This window comes from Triturus cristatus, chromosome 4_2 (genome assembly GCF_964204655.1).
Source record: "Triturus cristatus chromosome 4_2, aTriCri1.1, whole genome shotgun sequence".
NCBI classification, from domain to species: Eukaryota; Metazoa; Chordata; class Amphibia; order Caudata; family Salamandridae; genus Triturus; species Triturus cristatus.
This window is the reverse complement of record NC_140586.1, coordinates 919,354,411-919,379,667: the sequence shown is the minus strand read 5'-3', so window position 1 is coordinate 919,379,667 and position 25,257 is coordinate 919,354,411. Positions and strand designations below refer to the sequence as shown.

Sequence of the window (25,257 nt, the reverse complement as noted above, 5' to 3'; positions counted from 1 at the left end):
GAACTCTCTGAAGACGAGATAACTCGGCCTGATTAAGACCCAGAAACAGGGAGCTAGCATAATCCAGCCTGGTGAGAACCAGGGCTTGGACAATAATCTGTCTGGTCTCCGCATCGAAGAACTTAAAAATAGGTCGGAGACACTGCAGGGTACCAAAACAGGTACCAGCCACACGTTTTGTGTGGGAAGTAAAAGAAAGCTTATGGTCGAACCACACCCCAAGGTTTCTAACCTCAGTTACAGGGGAGGGAACGGGGCCAAGATCGGAAGGCCACCACTGATCTCCCCATAATTCACTATCCCTACCAAAAATAATAACCTCGGTCTTAGAGGCATTCAGTTGGAGTCGATTGTTCGCCATCCAGCCAGCCACAGCTTTTAAAGCTGACTGAAAGGTGGGGGCATCCATGTTGTGGTCACCATTAAGAGCCACCGCCAGCTGCGTGTCATCGGCGTATGACACTAAGGAGAGACCAAAACTATGGGCTACCTTCGCTAATGGCTGAACATATAGGTTAAACAAGGTAGGGCTCAGGGCCGACCCTTGGGGAACACCCTGGAGTATGGGGCGTGAAGCAGAAACAAAAGGGGGTGTGGAAACCTTAAAGGCTCGATCTTTAAGAAAAGAGCGAAACCACTCAAGTGCCACCTCTCCCACTCCTGCTTCCATCAGGCGGTGTAAAAGAATCTGGTGAGACACCGTATCGAAGGCGGCACTGAGATCCAACAGGATCAGCGCCGCCGTCTGACCACGATCTAGCAGCTGCCTGATGTGTTCCACCACAGCCAGGAGGGCAGTTTCTGTGCTGTGGCCAGCACGAAACCCATTTTGGGAATTGTCCAATATATTAGCTTCCTGTAAGTGAGAAGATAAAATAGCGTTAGCATGAGCTTCAGCTAATTTAGCAGGCCAGGGCAGAAGGGAGATAGGTCGGTAGTGTTCGGGCTTGGTGGGATCAAGGGCGGCAGTTTGCCTGTGAGAGTCAGTTCTTTTTTCCGCCATCTTCAGGCAAATTCTCCGAACACCTCAGGTGCTTCTTCACACCTTTGAAACAATTGTTTTCTATCTGCAGCATTTTCAAACTACTTTTACTCAACATTTTAACATCCTTTAAAACCACTTTTCCTTTATGCTGACACTTTTTTCTAGTCATAATACCATCTCAATTTACCAACTGCCCTTCATGTGGAAGAAAGAAGGCAGGTTCTGATGAACACAAAGTATGTGTGGTGTGCCTCTCACCATCACATCGACAAAAGCATGTGACATTTGCAAGAATATGTCAAAAAGGGCTCTTAAGGACAGGGAGGGTATCAGACTACAAGGTCCGATCCAAGACATGAGAGCAGAGGAACAGAAAGAGAGGAGAAAAAGATTGGCAAGAGCTTCAGCTTGTCCTTCTTCTGAGAAACCCCACAAATCTGGTAAAGACTCCCACAGAGGGAGATCTACAGATAGAATATCTCCTCCAACACATCGCCATTAACATCGATCTCATTGACACTGATCGTCGACATCAAGACCACCAACGGTTCAGTGCCGAGATGCTCTCCCTCGAAAGAAGGATCGACATCGACACATCATCATCACCGTTCAGCGTTTAAATCAACGTCAAGACTCTCACTTCCATTAACGTTGACGCTGAAAACCATGATGGCCCTAACTTTGCCACCGTCACACACACTATCGACATCGAAATCACAGTATACGATGTCGAAAAGGCATCTATCGCCACTGCAAACACCACTACTGGCAAAAAAGGCTTGTACAACTTGTAATGTAGTGTAATGTAATTTTGTATTTGGAAAGCGCAACTGCCACTCCGCGAGGAGCATCCTGGCGCTCGTTGATTGGAGGTGAGAGTGGGCCCTAAAGATACTAAATAAGCGAGAGGTATAATTCGTCTGGGGCAATAAATACCAAAGCCTTCAAAGCCTTCCTGAATTAAATTTCTGATTTCAGTAGCCTTAGATGAGGTGGTAGTAGGTTCCATAGTTTGGTCCCAAAAACGGCCACTGCCTTTCGTTTTATATCTGAAAGTGGGTGGTTGGAGAAGGTTAGCAGATGATGACATGAGAGGCCTAGTTGTGATGTATGGAGTGAACCGTGCTGCAAGGTACTTAGGACCCAAGTTAAGCCTAGCTCTATAGGTGATTAAGAGGATTTTAAAAATAATCCTCTTGTGCAGTGGAAGCCAGTGAAGGATTTTTAGTGCTGCAGATGCTGAGAATCTTCGTGGGAGTTTAAGCACAAGACGTGCCACAGCGTGTTGAACCACTTGTAGCTTCTTTAGTATTGCTTTGTTGGCTCCAGCCAGAAGGCTGTTGCAATAGTCTAAGCCATCAGGGCCACTGCCACTGATTTCCTTGCGGCAAGCAGGATAAAATCAAAAAAAATATTTAGCAATTTAATAAGGCTAAAGCATGTTCCTGCTACAGCTGTAGCATGTGGGATGATAGAGAGCGTAGTATCAAATTGTACTCCCAAATTCTTGGCCACCTTGACTATGTCTGGCGGGGGAGTGGTTCCCTCGGGCCACCATTTGCAAGGCTGGAACAGAGCATCTTTCCCTATAGGAAGGATTTCAGTTTTGTCTGTGTTGCATCTGAGCTGGTTGGCTCTCATCATCTGGAGAACAGCAGATAGGCAGCTTGTAAAGTTGGATTCAGCATCTGTGTAAATGTTATCTACTGAAAGGATCATTTGGGTATCATCTGCATAAGATGTAACTTCGATCCCAAATGATCCAATCAGAGAGATGAGCGGGGTCATATAAATGTTAAACAGCAATGGGCTCAATGAAGAGCCCTGAGGGACTCCTGTTGTTATTGTGCGTTCTACTGAAAGGAACGTACCAAGGGTAGCCGCTTGTCTGCGGTTGGTGAGAAATGATTTAATCCATTCCAACACACTACCAGAGATGCCGCTGCATTCGAGACGCTTCAGAGGAATGTTGTGTGAAATGGTATCGAACGCAGCCGACAAGTCTAATAAAATCAAAACCACTTTCCTGCTCTTGTAGGCAATAGTATTTAAAGTGTCGGTTATCTCTAGGAGGGCCGTTTCTGTGGAGTGCTTTTGGCAAAATCCAGATTGTTGTGGATGACGGATATTAAAATCTTCGATGAATTTGGTTAGTTCCTTATGGACAAATTTCTCAGTTATTTTACCCAGTAGGGGAAGTAGAGAAATAGGGCGGTGTTTCAAAGTACCGAAGGATCGATGCTTTGTTTCTTTTTTAGAGGTTTGACCAGTGCAAGCTTCCGCTCGTCTGGAACTATGCCTGCGCTTAGGGAGGAATTGACTATTTGGTTTATGATAGGATTGACCGTATCTATGATTTTATGAAGAATCACAGGGGGACAGGTATCCAAAGGTGAGCCTGATTTGCATGTTCCTATTGCCTCACGGGTCTGTTCTAGTGAGACTGGTTCGAAAGTTCGAATGGAGCAGGCGGCGTCCATAGGGAGTTGATCCGGGATGGTATCCTGGTCATGAGCAGGCACCACTGGAAAATCTTTTTGAATTTTTTGAATTTTTTCCTCGAAGAATACTGAAATGTTATCACACAGTTTTTGCGAGGAGGGTAGCTCCTTCTGCTACGCTTTGGGGTTTGTAAATGACTTCACGACCGAAAAGATAACTTTTTGGTCTTGATTAGCTTCCTGTATTTTTTGGTGAAGTATTCTTTTTTAGAAAATTTGATCTGATGATGATAAAGCTTTCTACACGCTAATTTTTGTTCAGCATTATACGATTTTCTCCATCTCCGCTTGTGTTGTTTACATAGCAAATGTGCTTGTGCCAACGCGGGCTTGAACCAGAGGACCTTCTGAGTTTTTGGTTTCTTGTGCTTGCCCGACTTCTCTGGAGGAGTAAGTTCGTTGCATACAGTGGTTATCCAAGAGTGAAAAAGGCGTGAGTCTAGTCCTGTGTTCCCTGTCAGTGCAGGGGTTTGGGCCCGGTCCAAGGATGCTAGATTGGGATTAACAGATAATTGTGCCCATTTGCGCCCCCGTTGGGGTTCGGGGGATGACCTGACAGGGTGGATCTTCTGGGGGATTCTAAGTATAAGGGGAACAAAGAAATGGTCTGACCATAACTGCGGGGAGGGGATGTCGACCGATAACCAGGCCAGATTGGAACAGACCCCATCCAAGGTATGACCCGCCTGGTGCGTTAGACCCTCCACCATTTGGTAAAGCGAGAGTAGTTCAATAGTTTGGAAAAAGTTCTCTCTTCCTGGATCAATTCTGCCTTCTAAGTGAAGGTTAAAATCCCCTAACAGAGTAAATTGGCATATTTGAGCAGTATCAAGGTATCCCCAAGTGAATCTGTAAACTTGTTGCTCTGCCCGGTGGATGGTAAATCAGGGCTCCTGAAAAGGACATGGAGGCATTAAGGGAGAGACAGAAGCCAAGGCTTTCTGCTCCTTTGATTGTATCTAGATCGAAATAAGTACAATGAAACGTGTCCCGTAGGATAATGGCTAGACCCCCTCCTCTGCCAACCCTTCTATCTTTCCTATAGATCGTATAACCGGGTGGGAGGGCGACGGCAACGTCTGGGCAACACCAATCTTTCAGCCATGTCTCGGTGACAAATAACAAGTCTAGCTGTTGATCTATAATAAGGTCCCTGACATCTTGACCATGCTTGCTCATTGATCTGGCATTAAATAGGCCACCTTTATGTTGAGCATTGCAAGTAGGAATGGTTGAGCTGGGTTTGTTATCCGGGTTATAAAACTCAATGGGAAGGTTAGACCTGCAATAGTAGCAGGAGCAGGCCCCCATTATTTTGTCCGGAGGTATTAAACACTTACAGTGTCCCCTGCTATTGAGGTGCTTGAGTGCCTCAGCTGTGTACGCTATTTTTGTGGGAATTTGGGCAGCATTTCCGGCCCTTGTCCCGGCCTAGGCACGGATGGGCGCAGACGGGTTTGTCTTTGGCGTGCCCGCTGCGCGTCCGGCCCAGCATGAGATTAAGTAGCTGGCCAGGCACGTAAAAGTTCTAAGCTCCGCCCACCTCCCCGGAAGTCAAACATTCCGGAAGGTCAGGTCGGGCCGTAGTGGGGGGGTGTCCGCTTCTCTTCAATCAAACGGCGAGATGCCGGCATGGACCGGGAAGCGGAGACGAACAATGCAGGCAGAAACACAGTAAGTGAACACTGAACAAATGTGCAAAATACAAGGTCAGAGCAAATATAAAAGTGTGCGCTGTGGCTAAAACCTGGGTTAATTAAAAAGAAGGTTCAGGAACTGAGAACAAATGCGGGTAAAAACAATTTAGATTATCAAAATGTAAAATTGTGCAAAGAATTGCAAAGTGAGGGCTCCTCTCACCTCACGATCCGCTGCGCGTCCGGTCCAGCATGAGATTAAGTAGCTGGCTGGGTGCGTAAAAGTTCTAAGCTCTGCCCACCTCCCCAGAAATCAAACAATCCGGAGGTCAGGTCGGGCCGGAGTGTGGGCTTCAGCCCCATCTATTTTGATGTTAAGGATTTCTCAAGTCAGTCTTTTTTCTTCTCCAGAGTGGTCTGACTCTCCTTCTTCCCGTTCTACAGCTCGTAAAGCATCTAATGCTTCGATGACTAAGATAGATATCCCACTTTGCCCACAGAGGCCTAAAATACCTCCAGATGACCTTTTACAGACACTATTAAGGCCCTTAAATCTTTCACTAGTAAGAAGGGCCTTTAAAGCTACTTCCATGTCTCTTATTAAAAAATGGAAACCTCCTTCACCTGTTCCTATAACACCACCCGGAACGCCCTCATCCAGATCACGATCGAGATCACGGTGTTCTGATTCCATACGTTACTTATATACACCAACTTCTCCAACTCAGTCACCGTGTAGGGTATCTCCTGTCGAGGAATTCTTTACTTTCCAAGATTTGATTTGATTTTAATTTATGTATTTGCAAAGTGCAACTATCCCTCCGAAGGGAGCATCCTGGTGCTGTGCGTAAGTGAGAAGACAGATCCAAACAGGCATAGGTTGTATCGCAATTTAAACAAATGAGGAACAGAGTGCGTCGGTGGCTTCAAAAATCCAGGTCTTCAAGGATTTCCTGAATTGAGTTTCTGATTCCATTCCAAGATGCTTTGGTAAGAGGCGCTAATAAACTAAACATCAACATAGACATTCCTCAACCAGCAGCTTTGGTCATTCTTGAAACTTTACAACCAAGAGTAGTTCCAAAACCCCTTCTATCTCAGCTTCCAGATCTTCTAGACATTGTTGAAGGAAAATTTCTCACTTCAGAACCACAGATTTCTCAACAAATGTATCAAAAAGAAAAATTCAGGATGTTGGCCCTTCATCATTGGCCTTTCATCAAATACTGTGCACCACCTGTAACACCCATGAATCCCTTGTGATCATCTCCTAATTGTGCACAAAATGATGAATACGCCCCCCAGAACAACCTGCGACATTAAAATTAACATTACCTGAATATCCTGGGGAAGAGCTTCCTCCTGCTCATTCTCCCCTATAACCACCTCTAACATAAAGTGCAACGTGCATTGTACAGAGCTGCCATCACATGGACATGGCGGTAAATTAACAATATAGGTACCCTGCATAGGATAAGCCACTATGACATGAACATTGGTCAACCTTAACCTTATTAGCTGGAACCTGTGCTACAGATCGCTAACCCAGGTTAGGTATGGCACATATTTGGCATATGCTGCCAATTTTAGCATATGCCAAACAAGTTGGGTTGCTCGTTTCTTTCTGCATTCTCCCCTCATTGCATTTACCTTCAGTGTTCTCAGGGAGTCATCCTCATAAATTTGTGGAATCTTAAAAAGATTTTTCAAACTAATACAAGTATTGTACGTATATGAGGGCCAGGGAACATTCAAGCAATATAGACAGTCAGCAAGAACAGCCCAGTTAAAAAAGGTGTCACTCTTTGACTAAATCTTAAACCATAGTAGAAGTGACAGCAGCTTAATAATATCACTCATATACCCTAGCCCAATTTCAGAGCGACAGATGTAAGAGCTAGTGGATTGTGACACAGCCAGCAGTCTTTGATGAAGCCTTCTCCAGCCCAGGATGGTCGCTGAATCCCCCCAAACCAGCCTCATAGCTGCCATTCGTACAGCAATGTGCTTTGTATACTGTTGTGAGCTCTATGATGGATTTATTTCCTAAACTGGACGCAAAGCTAAAAAACGCCTCTGTCGTTTTTGCAAGAGCAGCAGCCCTAATGGTTTTCAATGGGCCCGAGGTAAGTTTCTGGTCAAACGGTATACCGATGTAGGACAATGTAGGACCAGTGCAAACTTTAGTTATTCATCTTAATATCTTAAGGCCGATTTTGGCATCCATTAACCATTACATGAGTTTTTGCCCGATTGACTGTAATCCAAGCTAGCCATAAACGTGAAAAACCAATCAAGCAATCACTGTAGGCCAATGGCCGTCCTGGCTATTAAAACAGTGTTGTGGGCATGAATCAGTGCCGGGACACTAAGATTGACAACTCACAGACAATCAACTTTAAGATTCAATAATTACTATTCTTACCCATTCACATACAATGAAGAAAGGAAGGGTGCCAGAACCCCACCCTGGAGTACACCTCTGGCAAGCTTAAAGGGTCCCATGGCCGCCTCCTCAGATTCTCTCAATACCACCTGCAAAAGTGCCCCTCATCTCTCCTATCATAAAATATTGCTAAACACAGTGCCCCCTGAGGTCACAGCGCCCTATGCAGCCGCACCAGTCGCACTGCCCTAAAGCCGGCCCTGTCTCCCTTCCCCGAGTACCTCCTTGTCAAAATGTTAACAGAGCCGCGCTTGCATATAGTCTGCCACCGCCAGTGCAGACATCTACTCTGATGAGCGAGGATGTATGATTTTTTATTTATTTAATTATTCATTGTAAAAAAAAAAAAAAAAAGAGAAGAGGCATCATACATATGAAAAAGTACATTAAAAAACATGATCCTGGCGAATCGCTGAAACAAAGTTAACAAAAACTTAGCATAGACATAGTGTAAGAAAAAAGAGCACGCTCATACGGAGTCTGAATTGGACAAAATACAATTATAATTTTTCAACTGAATAATTCTTTTTGCATATACCTACTCAAAACATGTAACACTATTCAGTTTATTCTGCCAATGAATAAGCAAAAGTGTCTCAGTCAAATTCCATGTTGCCAGATCACAAAGCGAGCAACCAACCTTGCAATGAATATAAACATACGTTCAGATAATGAAAGATATGTGTGAAGCTGTCCTTGCGTTAATCCCAAACGGAATAGTAAAGGGTTCCAGCAGAAAGGGCTTATTTAGTAATGAGCCCAGATGGACCGCCAACTCATTCCAAAACTCATGTAAAGCGAGGCATGGTGCAATGACATTAATCCAGTGTGGGGAAGAATATAGAAGCCAATGAGAGAAAAACTTCATGGGGCAGATTTACAAGCCCCCTGGGCCACCAGTACATCACCCTGCGTAGCTTTCCCTGTCCTTGTAAATATGGCCCCATTACACTCAGCACTTTTCCCATGCAACACCCATGGAACAAGACACATTTCTCGATTTATGAGGAATCCTAAATCTAGAAATGCGTCTGAATTCTAGTAGCGAGACGCAACGTGGAAAAATGATTTCATTTTCCTCGTTTTTTCCTCTTTCAATGCGTGCTGCATTCTACAGCACGCATTGGAAGAGAAAAATGCCTGTAGTAATTGTTTTTGTGCAGGAAGGTGCCCCTTCCTTCACAAAAACAATCTCCCCATGACGCAGGCATCCTTACACCATGGTGGAAGGGTGCCTGCGCAGGCGCATGGCAGCTGTTTCTGCGCCAGGGGAGAGCAAAGGAATGCGACATATCATTGTAAATATGTTGCATTCCTGTGCTTTGGAAGTGCTGCAGCGTGGCGCAGCTAAAGGGCTTGCGTTGCGGTGCTGCGGCACTTCCTTGTAAATTTGCCCCCATGTGTCTAAAATTGGTGCCAATAAAGGACTTATAACTAAACTGGCTCAGTTCCTCCCACTCTTTGAATGGCAATCTAAATCCAGTTTCCTTCTCTATTTTCTTTGTATGTTTGGCAAGCAAATCAACATGGCAGCCCTCTTGAAACTACATATACCAACTGCTAACGCGTCTCAATTTATGTTTAAACAATACTTTTAAAATAAAAGAAGCATGCCCTAAAAGAGATGCTGAATACAACTGCTTGATTTTCAGAAAACTGAACCATAGTTTCTTTCCTGAAATTACATTTGCAATGCTTAATCTATCCTAAGATTTCCATGCGTGGTTAAACTCAAATTTAGCAATTTCTTAAAAGGTGGGGCTTTTCTAACAGTTCAATTCCTCACCAGAAAGTTCTAAACCAAAACCAATGCAATCTTTTGGTGAGAGAAATTCATGGCTATCTGGGATCTGGGATTTTTAATTCTTTAAAAAGATTATTCTTACAATATATTAGGCCCTGAATCACCTATACCTATTTTTCTCTGTAGATAAACATTTTCTTAAAAACTGGCAAAGAAACACCTGTATTCACCAGCATGGCGTGGACTAAGCAATTGTCGAAGATTGGGGCTGAAAGCGTATCTTTGAAACAAGAAAAGCTATCCAGAAGGGATAATTCGATCGCAAATTGGGCACAGCAAGCATGTTCTTCATCCAACTGTAGGTTAGCGTGACTCAGCCTGGGCTGATGGTCTTTCCAGATAAACTTGTGTACTAACAAGTCAATCTTAGTAAAAATAAATCTTGACATTTAAATTGGGACAAAAATAAAAAGAGCAAGATTGTCATTCTGATTAAGGCCACTCTGCCAATGATGGAGGCCAATTAAAGAGAAGGTTACATACTTTAATTAATGTCGACACATAGTTAGGTTTGTACAGATTCTCATAATTGGATGCAACATAGATATCCAAATATTTGACCAGGAGTATAGGGTTATACTGCCTAGGACTCGCTGGATATTACTCTTATCTGCTTTCAGATAAACCACTAGATCGCCTGCATATAGCTCCCATTTAGAAATACCGGGGAGAGGAGAGATGCTGTCCCACCTGCAAATGGCTACAGCAAGAGGTTCGAAAAAGAGAGAGAACAAAATTGTGGACAGCTGACACCCCTGCATGGTACCCATAGTGATCCCAATTTTTCCCACTTCTATAGAATTTATTATTATCGATGCTGAGGCATTCGCATAGAGATCCTTCAACTTTGTCAAAAACCAAGCGGGAAATGAAAAAGCTCCTAAAATATCGAAGAGAGTCTGCCAACCAACCAGATCAAAGGCTTCTTCGGCATCAAACATTAAGATGGCAGCATGCAGTTTACTCTCAGTGAAAAAAATTGATAACCTGATAAAAAAATACTTAGAATTAGGTGAGATTCATCAATTCACTAGAAACCCTCTCTGATCTGAATGGATGCAGCTACCGCCACCACCCTAACTGCTGTAATTTCTGTAAAAAGTGTATAATCTTCAATTGAAAGGCTAATTGGTCAAAATTAACAGGGGTGGACTGCTGTTTTATTTTTTTTAAATATACTGATAACAATCAACTCTCTAAAAAAGAAGACAGTACAAGACCCCCCTCTAAAACTGAAATAAAGAGCTTAATCAGTATACCTTGTAGCTCGGGGAAGAAGATCTTATAAACTTCTATTGGGAGTTCATCACTACTCACTGCTTTCCAATTCTCACAACTGTCTAAACATAGCTTAATTTCTTCTTCTGAAATCAGGGCCATAAGAACTGAGCTTTGGGTAGAAAACATCTTAGGAATTGTAATATTATATTTAAAAAATCAGGTATCCTATTGAGATCCCTAGTCTACTCTGCATTATAAAGTGTTGTATAGTGATCTAAAAAACCCTCTGTATAAGATGAGGCTCATATACAAGCTGTTTAGTTAGTGGGTCCTCAATAATCTTCACAAAGTTAGCATTAGTTTTAGCCTTACCGGAGAATGCTAGTAATCTGCCAGCACATTCACTCTCCTCATAAAATATTTGGTTTATATTCAGTTGTCTCAGCAATTCTTCTCCCACACAGAAATCCTTACGTTTTTGCTTTGCCCAATCTAATCCCTGGAGATGGGTTTGGAGATCTGAATTTCTAGCTAAGCTTAGAGCAGAAGTTGCATGTTCAACAATCTCCTGAAGTGTAACAAGAAGGCTCTTTCTGCTATTATTTGTGGCCGTGCAATTGACTGACTTCAGCGCTGCCTTAACGTTATCCCAAACAATACGAAGATAGGCAGAGTCCAAATTAATTTGAAAGAAGTTAGTTAGAAACCCCGTTGTTGATGTCACCCAATCAGGCTTTGATAACAACGCTTTCTCAAAAAACCACCTTTCCTGTGGGGAGTAACCCCGCTCCCACTTAAAATCCAAAAAGACCGTCGCATGGTGAGATAAACTGTTCAGAATGATTTGGGACATCAATCCTCCTAAAAACTGGGAAATCAAAAAGTCAATTACAGATGCTGCACTATGTCTAGCCTTAAAAAACATAAATTGACCAAGTGGCAGGTTTTGAAGACGCCATGGGTCTGCAAGACCGAAAGTGGCGATTAAACGCACAGTTTTAGGCTTAGGTTGCCTTGTGTTCTTCCTTAAGAAATCCACTTTTGGGTCTTGAAAGAAATTAACCCCCCCCCCCACCCAAAATAATAGAGCTTTTGAATTGTACTGCGAGGGAATACAAATACAGCAGGGCCTCAATCTTGTCTGGGATTGGGCCATAATGGTTCACAAAATTGCAAACGCCTGCCCCCACCAGTATCCGGACGCAGAGCCATCTTCTTAAAGGGTCCTTAACCGACTTGATAATCTCCACCTTTCCTGAACATCTAAAATAGATGCCACCCCCCTACAAGTATATGATAACAAGAGGAGTTAGGCCCAAGAGGCCAGGTTCTGACAGGGCCGTATATATATATATATATATATATATATATATATATGAAGCAAAGGAAAGGGCCTGAACCTGTTTTATTTCAAAAAAGCGTCTTTTGATTCACGCTCGGACAAACCATTAATTTTCGCTTGCACTGGTACTTTATTTATACCTTTCCTTTGAATTTCTTTGGTTTTTTAATGTATACTCAGGCACCAAAAAGGGTCAAAATAGTCTACATACAAAAAGTAAATTTTTAGATAATCAAACGATTCCACAGCCGGCCAATGTCGCGCACATCAGTGTCATAGTCCCATAAACATGTAGATCCTGTGCCAATCAACTCCGAGACCTGCTGTGTTTAGATCTCACTGGAAAACCAGAGACGAAAAATGAAGAAGAATGGAGGTGGCACCAGGTATCAAGTCACAATTTCGTGAGAACGAGTTGGTTCAAAGTAATATTTTATTCTTCTTTGTAAATATAAAAGCAACAGCCAACGCGTTTCGTTCCTTTTTAACGGAACTTCATCAGGGCTGCAATCAACACAAAACAACGTATAAATAACGACATAAATACAGACAAAAACATTTGATAAAAAAAGACAATATAAACCAATCACATTCATGGCACTAAAACTTAGATCACAAACATATATATGAAAAAACAATTAATACACCATGTCAAACAACACATATAGACACTACTGATCACTATCACAGGCGATATATTCCTTTGTAATACATATTTATATACAAACTTAAGAACAACCAATTTATACAAATTAATGCTATTTACAATCATATGAATCAATTACCTCATTTGGAGAAAACGAAAAAGGAAAAAAGAAAGAAAGGAAATAGGTGAGGGGAAAGATAGGACAAATCAATAAGTAATATGATACCATATATGATTGAAATGAATATTGGACATACTCCAGGTGATACAATAAGATCATGGTATTTCCAATGTGAATAGGTAATACAAATAAAATCAAGACATTTTCAATGTGAGCAAATGAATAAGTAAATGAGATCTCACCAGAGAGTAGCCAAAATAGTTTGTTTACGAATAATTTCTCTGTAAGTGTCCAAGATAAGGGTCATCAAAGTATGATATGGTCTATCTACAAATGAGCGAATAACACCCGTTAAGGTCCAATATATTATAGTTTCAGTATAAAGAATAGTTCCCCCAATCTAAGCACCTAAGGGGGCAGCTCATTGTAAATGAATGCACACCTGCTAATGTGACATGAGCAGACAGTGGACACCCCAAAAAAACATAGGGAATTATGTAGCCAAAAGGATCCGCCCATCCCAACAACATAAGAGCTTTTCCTATATCCCTACGTAACCAATGTCCCAGATAATATGTTTGAATATGTTAAACATGTGAACAGCACCATCGCTCCATACCCAATCAAAAAACACATCTCATGTCTTGCTCATCATCAATTGATATAGACTCATAATAATAGCCACAAATGGGATTCAGCATTCTGATACTAGGGCTATTTTCTAATATAACAATAACTTCTTTTTTGGGGGAACGAATTACCAAACTCTCTGTGAAAGGCCATTATTTATCTAAGAACCAGTGTTTCAACAATAATATCGGCTTTTAGAAAAAAAGAGAGACAGGGTACAGGATTAGCTCATTGTTAACAAAACGGATCTCAGAGGAAACGCAAGTTGTAGGTAATCTACATAAGAACCTAGTGAACGACGAAACTTTCTAAATACATAACAGAACGGCACTTGGATAAATAATTGGACATTGACCTAATACATGCCGACATCTACGAACTGTCATACAAAGACATGCATAACCCACCAAGGTATTCACTTACGTAGTAGCAGCGTTACGATTGACGCCTCTCGATACGAGATTCCAAGCCCACAGTCCGGAAAGGAAGCAACCGAACCCATTTTAAGAACAGCTTTTAAAGAGGGTACCTTGCTAGGACGCACGGATTGACGCTTAGCGTCAGAAAGAGAAATGGTTCGTTAATCACAACAGTACGCTCAGCGCCATCTTTGAATGTGCAAAACCTCGTAATATGCACATCTTTATTTAGATCATAGTTCCTACATAAAGCACCAAATGTTTGCTTTATATAACAAAGCATACTTATTTTTCCAAACGCCCATAGGGATAATATCATGGCACTATCAAAGAGCTGACTGGTTCACGAAGGTATAAACGGTTATAACACCAATATCAAAAGTTCGATAAAAATTAGCAAAAAATACGTTAAAATGTGAATATACATGCAAGACAACAAATGTATCAATTTGTTGTTTCAATAGCGCACCGACCATCTTGTGCATGGGCACAAAGTACTTCCCATACCGAAACGAACGTTGCTCACAATAACAGAGAGCTGAAATCAATAGAATTTGCGCCCTTTTGGAATGTTTAAAAATCTTGGTGGGCGCATGTAAATAAACCATATATCTTAAAACAGACAACAGCAAATAATTGATGTCTGGTGATATAAACCAATATATGAAATAAAAATATGTCTCAAAGGATATCTCCCAATCATTATGTCCCCGGACTACATAAAAATAAAAGGTGATCAATAAGTCAGGAATGTTTATCCTACTTTCTTACTTTTTGGTAAAAAAAGGAAGAAGACATATTTTTTCGAACTCCCAAAAGGCTACAAAAAGGGGGGGGGGGAAATAGTTAATATATTCATATCCAATAGGTCTCCACAATTCCATTGTTAGTGAAGTAAAAAACAATAGGAATTGGAACAAAAAGATATAGGAAGCCCAGACTAAGTCCCAGTATACTAATGTATATCCGAAAAAGATCCATATATGTAACGATAACGTCCCAAAACCGATGCACCTGAAGTGAGGTTCCGGAAAAGATACACAGGAAAAATGGATGTATAAGCCCAATCGCTCAGCGGGCCACCAATTTATAAAAAATAGTGCATTTCACTATCAGTATTGTGCCCAAGATGGGTGGCACGTAAACGACATATCCATTTGGCTTCCGCCCTTCATAACATGAGCTCTCTATTTCCACCCCTCCTATTCACCGGGATGTGTTCAATCGCATGGAACCAAAATGTATTGTCATGTGCATGTGTCAAATTGTAATGTTCCGTAATAGGGTATCTGGAGTCCTTGCCCCTGATTGCTCTTCGATGTTCCTGGATTCGTAATTTCAAAGGGCGAACCGTGCTGCCCACATAGATTTTTTCACATGGGCAACCCAACACATAAACAGTGTGTGTAGAGTTACAATTGCAGAACTGGTCAATAGTATACATATGGTTAGTGTTGTAAGAAAAAGAAGTTGTTTTGTTTCTGCCCATAGGGCAAATGATACAAGTCCCACATCGGAAAAAACCTTTAGGTTTGGGAGGCAGCCATGTTCCACCACTAGATATTGATGTTACATAGCTGGGGCATAGATGATTGCGTATGGTCATGCCCTTCCTGTATGTAATAGAAGGTCGATTCCCTAGGTACTCTCTCAACCCAGGGATAACCGTCAATAAATACCAGTTCTTACGGAGTACTTTGAAGATCTTATCACAATGTGTGGTATATTGAGTAACAAACCTAACTCCAACAGTGTTTTCCTATAAACATTTTTTGTTGTTTTTTGGTCTATTGCACAGAGTGGTATCCCTATTGATCAAATTAATCTTTGCTTCAGCTCTATTCACATTTTTGATATCATAACCTCGTTTTAGGAATCTGTGTTTAGTCTCCGCAACATTTGCCTGAAAGGTTTCCTTTTCACTACAATTTCTTCTTACACTGGTCAGTTCGCCAAAAGGTATATTTTTGATGACGAAACCTGCGTGTGCACTTGATGCGTGGAGCAGGGAATTGCAAGATGTTGCCTTACGATACAACTTGCTTTGAATTACCCCATTTTTGACATAGAAAGTTATATCGAGAAAGTTGATGGTATCTCTGTGATGGGACATGGTAAGTTTTACATTGAACAAATTCTTGTTCAAATAATGGTGATATTGTTCCAATTGTTCAACTGATCCCGTCCACAAACAAATAATATCATCGATGTACCTCCCCCAGTACACTACGTACTGTGTCCAGGGGGAGGCACATCTAGCCCAGGCATGCTCCCTCTCATACCACCTCATAAAGAGGCAAGCATAAGAGGGAGCAAACCTAGAGCCCATCGCGGTCCCTTTGATCTGTTGGAACCAACGATCATTGGAAAGGAAAAAGTTGTTCAACAGTATTATGTCGATCATATCAACAATCATCTCGTTCTGTGCATATAGCTCTGCCCCCTCCTTATTTAGGTAAGACTGCACTGCCATGATACCATGTTTCCTATCAATACAGGTGTAGAGGCTTTCGACATCGAAAGTAACAAACATAAGGTCTTCCGACCACTCAAAGTCCTGGAGCTTCACTAGAATATCCTTGCTGTCCCTGATGTATGACGGCAGACCCAAAATGTGTTTTTGTAGTTTTAAGTCAACATATTCGGCCAGTTTCTCAGTCGGCGAGCCCACCCCAGAGATAATCGGCCTTCCAGGGGGGAATTGTCCCCCCTTATGCACTTTGGGCAAAATGTAAATACATGGAAAGGAGGGACAATCAACCCGTAGACTTCTGTATTCATCCTCAGTGATTAAACAAGAGTCCCTCTATTCACATAATACCGAATTGATTTTCAATGTAACATTAGGGATAGGATTTTCACTTATCATCTTGTAGTTGTTAGTGTCACTGAGCTGTCGATCAATTTCCTTCAAGTAATCACAACGGTTCATCACTACAACGTTGCCGCCCTTATCGGCTTCACGGATAACAATCTCAGTGTCTTCCCTAAGACGTTGTAGTGCCTGACGTTCACAAAAAGTGAGATTCATTTTAGTGCGACCGTCATGTTTACTTGAAGTTTCAAGATTATACAAGTCCTCCGCTACCTGTCTATGGAAATATCAATATTTGGGTGATACCCACCTACAGGAACAAACTTGGATTTGGGACGCAAGAGACTGTCAGTTGGTATATCTTGTGTAATATCCAATTCTCTAAGTAAATTTGTCATTTCAGAGCCTTCCTCATCAGCAATGGAAAGAAGACATTGAATATTACGTACATCGGCAATGGTATGTGTGCCTTCTTCCCTCATAATTACTGATCTCACTTGCTTGGGAGTTTGCTCTGAAAAAAAGTCCTTAAGTTTTAAAATCCTAGTAAACTTAAAAAGATCGATATGTATGTTCGTAAAATCTCCACTTTGAGTTGGACAAAAGGTAAGACCTTTACACAAAAGTTTTGTTTCCTCTACATCCAATATTTTATTAGAGAGATTTACAATTCTCAAATCAGAGATATTTTCACTCATGTTGCAATGACCAGTATTCTCACAAGCATTGTCACTCATATCGTTAGGGGTCTGGCTGTTCAAGATCTTTTGGATCTTTTTGGAAGGACGAGGCCCCTTCTCCTAAAGTAATCTCCTGATTAGTGTTGGAAGATGTTGTACTGTTTGTGGAAGAAACTGAGAGGTTACTCACAGAGTGAACATCATCTACATCCTCCCTTTCTTCCCTGTTTCTCCTGTTATCGTCAGACCCTGATAGATGGTCAAATTTCTTGGCGAAAGTATAAATACGCCCATCTCTGTAATCACGATTATCCCTTTTAATTTTACTCAATTTCTTATCCTTAATATATGCTTGATAGTTATCCATCACCTGCTTTAATATAGCAATTTTTTTTCCAACAAGCTCTTTTTCTCCCAGTTCATTGTTTTCCCTTTCTACTTTTTCAATTTCCTCTTGCGGTTTCTCCCCTTTTTCCATTGAGTGTCTTATCAAAATCTCCATCATAATGCGTGAAGCACCTTCCAAGTTCCCTTCCCATTCCTTCAGCAGACTTTCACTGAGATCTTCGAAGGTGGGGAAGATAAGGATCCTGAGTCCCATAGGGACTTTACCATTTTCCATATATTGTTTAAGGGTAACCCCATCCCATTATCTACTCAATTCCTGCTTTCTTAGTCTCTCTAGCCTTATGAATAAAGTTTTAAGACTAGTTTTACTAGAAACTTCCACATTTGAAATTACTTTTGCACCACTTATTCCGAACAGGTTTAGTGCCATTTCCTCTCGACCATCATTACATTTTGACATTTTCACAGTACTTAAATTATAAAATGGGTAACAGAGTGCAGCAACAGTCCAAATAATTTTTAGATAATCAAACGATTCCAGAGCCGACCAATGTCCCGCACATCAGTGTCATAGTCCCATAAACATGTAGATCCTGTGCCAATCAACTCCGAGACCTGCTGTGTTTAGTTCTCACTGGAAAACCAGAGACGAAAAATGAAGAAGAATGGAGGTGGCACTAGGTATGAAGTCACAATTTCGTGAGAACTAGTTGGTTCAAAGTAATATTTTATTCTTCTTTGTAAATATAAAAGCAACAGCCAACGCGTTTCGTTCCTTTTTAACGGAACTTCATCAGGGCTGCAATCAACACAAAACAACGTATAAATAACGACATAAATACAGAAAAAAACATTTGATAAAAAAAGACAATATAAACCAATCACATTCATGGCACTAAAACTTAGATCACAAACATATATATGAAAAAACAATTAATACACCATGTCAAACAACACATATAGACACTACTGATCACTATCACAGGCGATATATTCCTTTGTAATACATATATATATACAAACTTAAGAACAACCAATGTATACAAATTAATGCTATTTACAATCATATGAATCAATTACCTCATTTGGGGAAAACGAAAAAGGAAAAAAGAAAGAAAGGAAATAGGTGAGGGGAAAGATAGGACAAATCAATAAGTAATATGATACCATATATGATTGAAATGAATATTGGACATACTCCAGGTGATACAATAAGATCATGGTATTTCCAATGTGAATAGGTAATACAAATAAAATCAAGACATTTTCAATGTGAGCAAATGAATAAGTAAATGAGATCTCACCAGAGAGTAGCCAAAATAGTTCGTTTACGAATAATTTCTCTGTAAGTGTCCAAGATAAGGGTCATCAAAGTATGATATGGTCTATCTACAAATGAGCGAATAACACCCGTTATGGTCCAATATATTATAGTTTCTGTACAAAGAATAGGTTCCCCAATCTAAGCACCTAAGGGGGCAGCTCATTGAAAATGAATGCACACCTGCTAATGTGACATGAGCAGACAGTGGACACCCCAAAAAAACATAGGGAATTATGTAGCCAAAAGGACCCGCCCATCCCAACAACATAAGAGCTTTTCCTGTATCCGTACGTAACCAATGTCCCAGATAATATGTTTGAATATGTTAAACATGTGAACAGCACCATCGCTCCATACCCAATCAAAGAACACATCTCATGTCTTGCTCATCATCAATTGATATAGACTCATAATAATAACCACAAATGGGATTCAGCATTCTGATACTAGGGCTATTTTCTAATATAACAATAACTTCTGTTTTGGGGGAACGAATTACAAAACTATCTGTGAAAGGCCATTATTTATCTAAGAACCAGTGTTTCAACAATAATATCGACTTTTAGTAAAAAAGAGAGACAGGGTACAGGATTAGCTCATTGTTAACGAAACGGAGCTCAGAGGGAACGCAAGTTGTAGGTAATCTACATAAGAACCTAGTGTATGACGAAACTTTCTAAATACATAACAGAACGGCACTTGGATAAATAATTGGACATCGACCTAATACATGCCGACATCTACGAACTGTCATACAAAGACATGCATAACCCACCAAGGTATTCACTTAAGTAGTAGCAGCGTTACGATTGACGCCTCTTGATACGAGATTCCAAGTCCACAGTCCGGAAAGGAAGCAACCGAACCCATTTTAAGAGCAGCGTTTACGTGCCACCCAACTTGGGCACAATACTGATAGTGAAATGCACTATTTTTTATAAATTGGTGGCCCGCTGAGCGATTGGGCTTATACATCCATTTTTCCTGTGTATCTTTTCCGGAACCTCACTTCAGGTGCATCGGTTTTGGGACGTTATCGTTACATATATAGATCTTTTTCGGATATACATTAGTATACTGGGACTTAGTCTGGGCTTCTTATATCTTTTTGTTCCAATTCCTATTGTTTTTTACTTCACTAACAATGGAATTGTGGAGATCTATTGGATATGAATATATTAACTATTTCCCCCCCCCCCTTTTTGTAGCCTTTTGGGAGTTCGAAAAAATATGTCTTCTTCCTCCTCCAAAAAGTAAGAAAGTATGATAAACATTCCTGACTTATTGATCACCTTTTATTTTTATGTAGTCCGGGGACATAATGATTGGGAAATATCCTTTGAGACATATTTTTATTTCATATATTGGTGTATATCACCAGACATCAATTATTTGCTGTTGTCTGTTTTAAGATATATGGTTTATTTACATGCGCCCACCAAGATTTTTGAACATTCCAAAATGGCGCCTATTTTATTGATTTCAGCTCTCTGTTATTGTGAGCAACGTTTGTTTCGGTATGGGAAGTACTTTGTGCCCGTGCACAAGATGGTCGGTGCGCTATTGAAACAGCAAATTGATACATTTCTTGTCTTGCATGTATATTCGCATTTTAACTTATTTTTTGCTAATTTTTATCGAACTTTTGATATTGGTGTTATAACCGTTTATACCTTCGTGAACCAGTCAGCTCTTTGATAGTGCCATGATATTATCCCTATGGGCGTTTGGTAAAATAAGTATGGTTTATTATATAAAGCAAACATTTGGTGCTTTATTTAGGAACTATGATCTAAATAAAGATGTGCATATTACGAGGTTTTGCACATTCAAAGATGGCGCTGAGCGTACTGTTGTGATTAACGAACCTTTTCTCTTTCTGACGCTAAGCGTCAATCCGTGCGTCCTAGCAAGATACACTCTTTAAAAGCTGCTCTTAAAATGGGTTCGGTTGCTTGCTTTCCGGACTGTGGGCTTGGAATCTCGTATCGAGGGGCGTCAATCGTAACGCTGCTACTACGTAAGTGAATACCTTGGTGGGTTATGCATGTCTTTGTACGACAGTTCGTAGATGTCGGCATGTATTAGGTCGATGTCCAATTATTTATCCAAGTGCCGTTCTGTTATGTATTTAGAAAGTTTCGTCGTACACTAGGTTCTTATGTAGATTACCTACAACTTGCGTTCCCTCTGAGCTCCGTTTCGTTAACAATGAGCTAATCCTGTACCCTGTCTCTCTTTTTTACTAAAAGTCGATATTATTGTTGAAACACTGGTTCTTAGATAAATAATGGCCTTTCACTGATAGTTTTGTAATTCGTTCCCCCAAAAAAGAAGTTATTGTTATATTAGAAAATAGCCCTAGTATCAGAATGCTGAATCCCATTTGTGGTTATTATTATGAGTCTATATCAATTGATGATGAGCAAGACATGAGATATGTTCTTTGATTGGGTATGGAGCGATGGTGCTGTTCACATGTTTAACATATTCAAACATATTATCTGGGACATTGGTTACGTACGGATACAGGAAAAGCTCTTATGTTGTTGGGATGGGCGGATCCTTTTGGCTACATAATTCCCTATGTTTTTTTGGGGTGTCCACTGTCTGCTCATGTCACATTAGCAGGTGTGCATTCATTTACAATGAGCTGCCCCCTTAGGTGCTTAGATTGGGGGAACTATTCTTTGTACTGAAACTATAATATATTGGGACCATAACGGGTGTTATTCGCTCATTTGTAGATAGACCATATCATACTTTGATGACCCTTATCTTGGACACTTACAGAGAAATTATTCGTAAATGAACTCTTTTGGCTACTCTCTGGTGAGATCTCATTTACTTATTCATTTGCTCACATTGAAAATGTCTTGATTTTATTTGTATTACCTATTCACATTGGAAATACCATGATCTTATTGTATCACCTGGAGTATGTCCAATATTCATTTCAATCATATATGGTATCATATTACTTATTAATTTGTCCTATCTTTCCCCTCACCTATTTCCTTTCTTTCTTTTTTCCTTTTTCGTTTTCCCCAAATGAGGTAATTGATTCATATGATTGTAAATAGCATTAATTTGTATAAATTGGTTGTTCTTAAGTTTGTATATATATATATGTATTACAAAGGAATATATCGCCCGTGATAGTGATCAGTAGTGTCTATATGTGTTGTTTGATATGGTGTATTAATTGTTTTTTCATATATATGTTTGTGATCTAAGTTTTAGTGCCATGAATGTGATTGGTTTATATTGTCTTTTTTTAGCAAATGTTTTTTTCTGTATTTATGTCGTTATTTATACGTTGTTTTGTGTTGATTGCAGCCCTGTTGAAGTTCCGTTAAAAAGGAACGAAACGCGTTGGCTGTTGCTTTTATATTTACAAAGAAGAAGAAAATATTACTTTGAACCAACTCGTTCTCACGAAATTGTGACTTCATATCTGGTGCCACCTCCATTCTTCTTCATACAAAAAGTACATGTGTAGTGTTAAATCACAAAACATTAACCCCTTCCATGCTGCGCAAATTCCGCCGCTGTGCTGACGGAATCTTGCGCGGGCGTGGTCATGACGGAACGGTTCCGTCATGAGCACAGCTCAACCGTGGCTCATGACGGAACCGTTCCGTCATGAGCACCGAAGGGGTTAAACAACAACAATGTATATTAAATACACAGTGTAAAGAAAACATAAACGAAGACAAAACATTACTAGACGAGTGAACATCCAATATATTGATGATGTTTTGCTAAAAACAATCTCAAGATGTTTTATACATCAAGGTAACATCCAATATATTGATGATTTTTTGCTACTTTTAGCGGCAAAAGTCTAAATATCAATTCAAAACAATCTCAAGATGTTTTATGCATCAAGGTTTCAGTTAAGAAAGCATGGAGAAACACATGGGACAATTTGCTGTCTAATACATGGACTTTTCCGCTATATATAGACCAAAATAAATGTCTTAGTTCCTCAGTGTTTCTATCCTTTATCATCATAAGCCAACGCGTTTCGAATCTCAAATATTCAATATGGGGACTCTCATCAGGGCTCTTGAGTTTGGCAGCACTGTTGGTTTTCTAAAAAATGGATGTATAAAGAATAAAGGATTTTTAATAATTTTTGGCTCTCTTCTTACATATTATCTACCTCCTTATTACAAAGAAATACAATTTGTACCTGAACAGCATTAAGCTTCGTATAAGCTCGGTGGATGATATCTGTGTGGGCAAAGTAACCATATCTAAGAAATATTTTTTTCTTAAAACGTTCGAATGACTAAAATAGAGCTACAGATGGTGCCTTTGGTGTGCCTACCTTGAGCTGCAGCCGGGAGTGTCTCATTGCATTATTTCCTGTTTTTTAATTATTTCTTAGAACGCTCTGTGTGAGAGATGGCAGCCCATTAGTGTTGGGAAGCCGAGGTATTCTTGCTAATGTGTCTCATTAAAAAGCTTTTAACATACCTGGGCTCTGTTCAAGATTCTTCATGCGGGCAGTTTTACTTCAAGTAAAAGCCTTTACTATGTCTTTAGTGTGCTGCAAAAACATAACGCTTAATTAGCCAAGCGTTTCATCAAATTATCGAGTGGAACACCTCACTGTGACTAAAAGCATACCTCAAACGTTATGTTTGCACGATATTCTCCCCGGAAGTTAAAAGCGCATTCAGGCAGAGCTTTGGCATTACACCGCTGTTACTTCAATAGCATAGACGTAAAACGGGCGGTTCACCTCATTGTTCATGTGTTCGCGCGCACCTCATTCTTCCGAGTTACGGAATGGCATTTCCAAGTGGAGACTCCCCAAAATGGCTTTCAACTTAGATCTATGGGAAATGTGGTTTTTCAATGTCTCAATAATCCATTTGGACCTGCTAACTTATATGAGCCAGGGTGTTGCATTATGGGTATTGTAGTGTTCATACTCGTGACAGCTCTGTCATGTTATTTAAACCTGCTGTTGCGCTGTTTCGGAGTAACACATTTTCAAAGTCCATCAATGTTTTGGAAGGCTTGAAAGTTGCCAGAAGTGTCCACTTGAACTGTGTTTCATTATGGCATTTTTCTCCAAAATGTTCAACCATAGGTGCGGTCATTACTTTTTCTTAATTCTTGACCGATGCTGGGTAATTCTTGTGTTTACCTGTTGGTTGGTCTTCCCTAGATAGATCTCATTACAGGGGCAGGTTATTGCATAAATTGCATTTTTTGTTTTGCAATTTGTGAACGCTGTATGTTTCCAGTTGATGTTGTCATGGACAAATTCTGTACCTTCAATGGTGTTGCTGCAGGCAATGCAGATTCCGTATTTTCGGTGGCCTTCGATCGGTTTTAAGTTCCACTGAGACAATAGGTCACTTTTTGGTTTGGCAACAGCTGTATCAGCTCTATTTGTTGGCCTATACTTGGATTTTTCTTCCATGCAAAGAGTGGTTCTGGGAAAGGGCATTCTAAATGTTCTAACAAATGCCAACTATTCAAGACAATTTATCTGAATTTATTTGTGTCCGGGCCATACGTGGATACGCAAACAAGTCTTACCAACGTTTTTTTCTCATTAGAAAGTCCACACTGCAAGTTCTGCTCTCTATGCTCTTCTAGTATAGCACATAGAAGTAGGTTTTAGGGTGTTAAGCTTTTGGATAATATTTTAATTTTGTTACAAATTTTCATTTTGATACTTGTTTGTAACGTGCATTCATGCTGTTTTTATGATATCCTATGTGGTTATTTTCGATTTGCTGAGAAAAAGGGTCACTCTGTTACAACACATGCTTTTAGTTAAAAGTGTCTATTCTTACTTCTATTTGTGTGTGTGTGATGTTGTGAAGAGCAAAATAGGTTTGTTTTCAGTACCACAGTGCCCCAGATCCTGGCTTAGGGATGCTTGTAACCCATAATTAATGTTTCAACTTCAACAATGTATTGAGTGGGGTTCTGTTGGGCTACAATAATCTGTCATTCAAATTCAGCTCCGGCAGATTGACCCAAGTTCACCTGTGCCACCCAAGGCAGGAAAGCAAACTTTGTAGAGTTATGCAGTGGTGGCTGCAAAGTGCCTTATCCATGTTCATTCAAATACGCCTTCAAGAGCTTTTCCAGTGGCGCTATATGTGGCCCTTGATGTTTATCCTAGATGCCTGAGGTCACATGGAAGGATCTGATGAGCTCACTGAGCTATCACTCTCATGTCTCAGTGTGTAGCATTTCAATTGTTGCGTAATGGACTTGAATGTCACTGCAAGTGTCCTATTCACAGACTGCTAGACTGAATTGTCCAGTGCTTTAACAATATCCTCTTCCAAACACTCAGTAGC

General features: G+C 40.4%; 1 long non-coding RNA gene across 1 annotated transcript; it reads right to left on the bottom strand.

Moving 5' to 3' along the window:
• Positions 1-18,265: 18,265 nt before the first annotated feature.
• On the bottom strand, positions 18,266-23,737 carry LOC146835405 (uncharacterized). Its single transcript, XR_014960434.1, has 3 exons — positions 23,558-23,737; positions 23,405-23,477; positions 18,266-18,394 (listed from the first exon to the last, which is right to left on the bottom strand). It is a non-coding gene; the product is annotated as an uncharacterized LOC146835405 (long non-coding RNA).
• Positions 23,738-25,257: the final 1,520 nt, after the last annotated feature.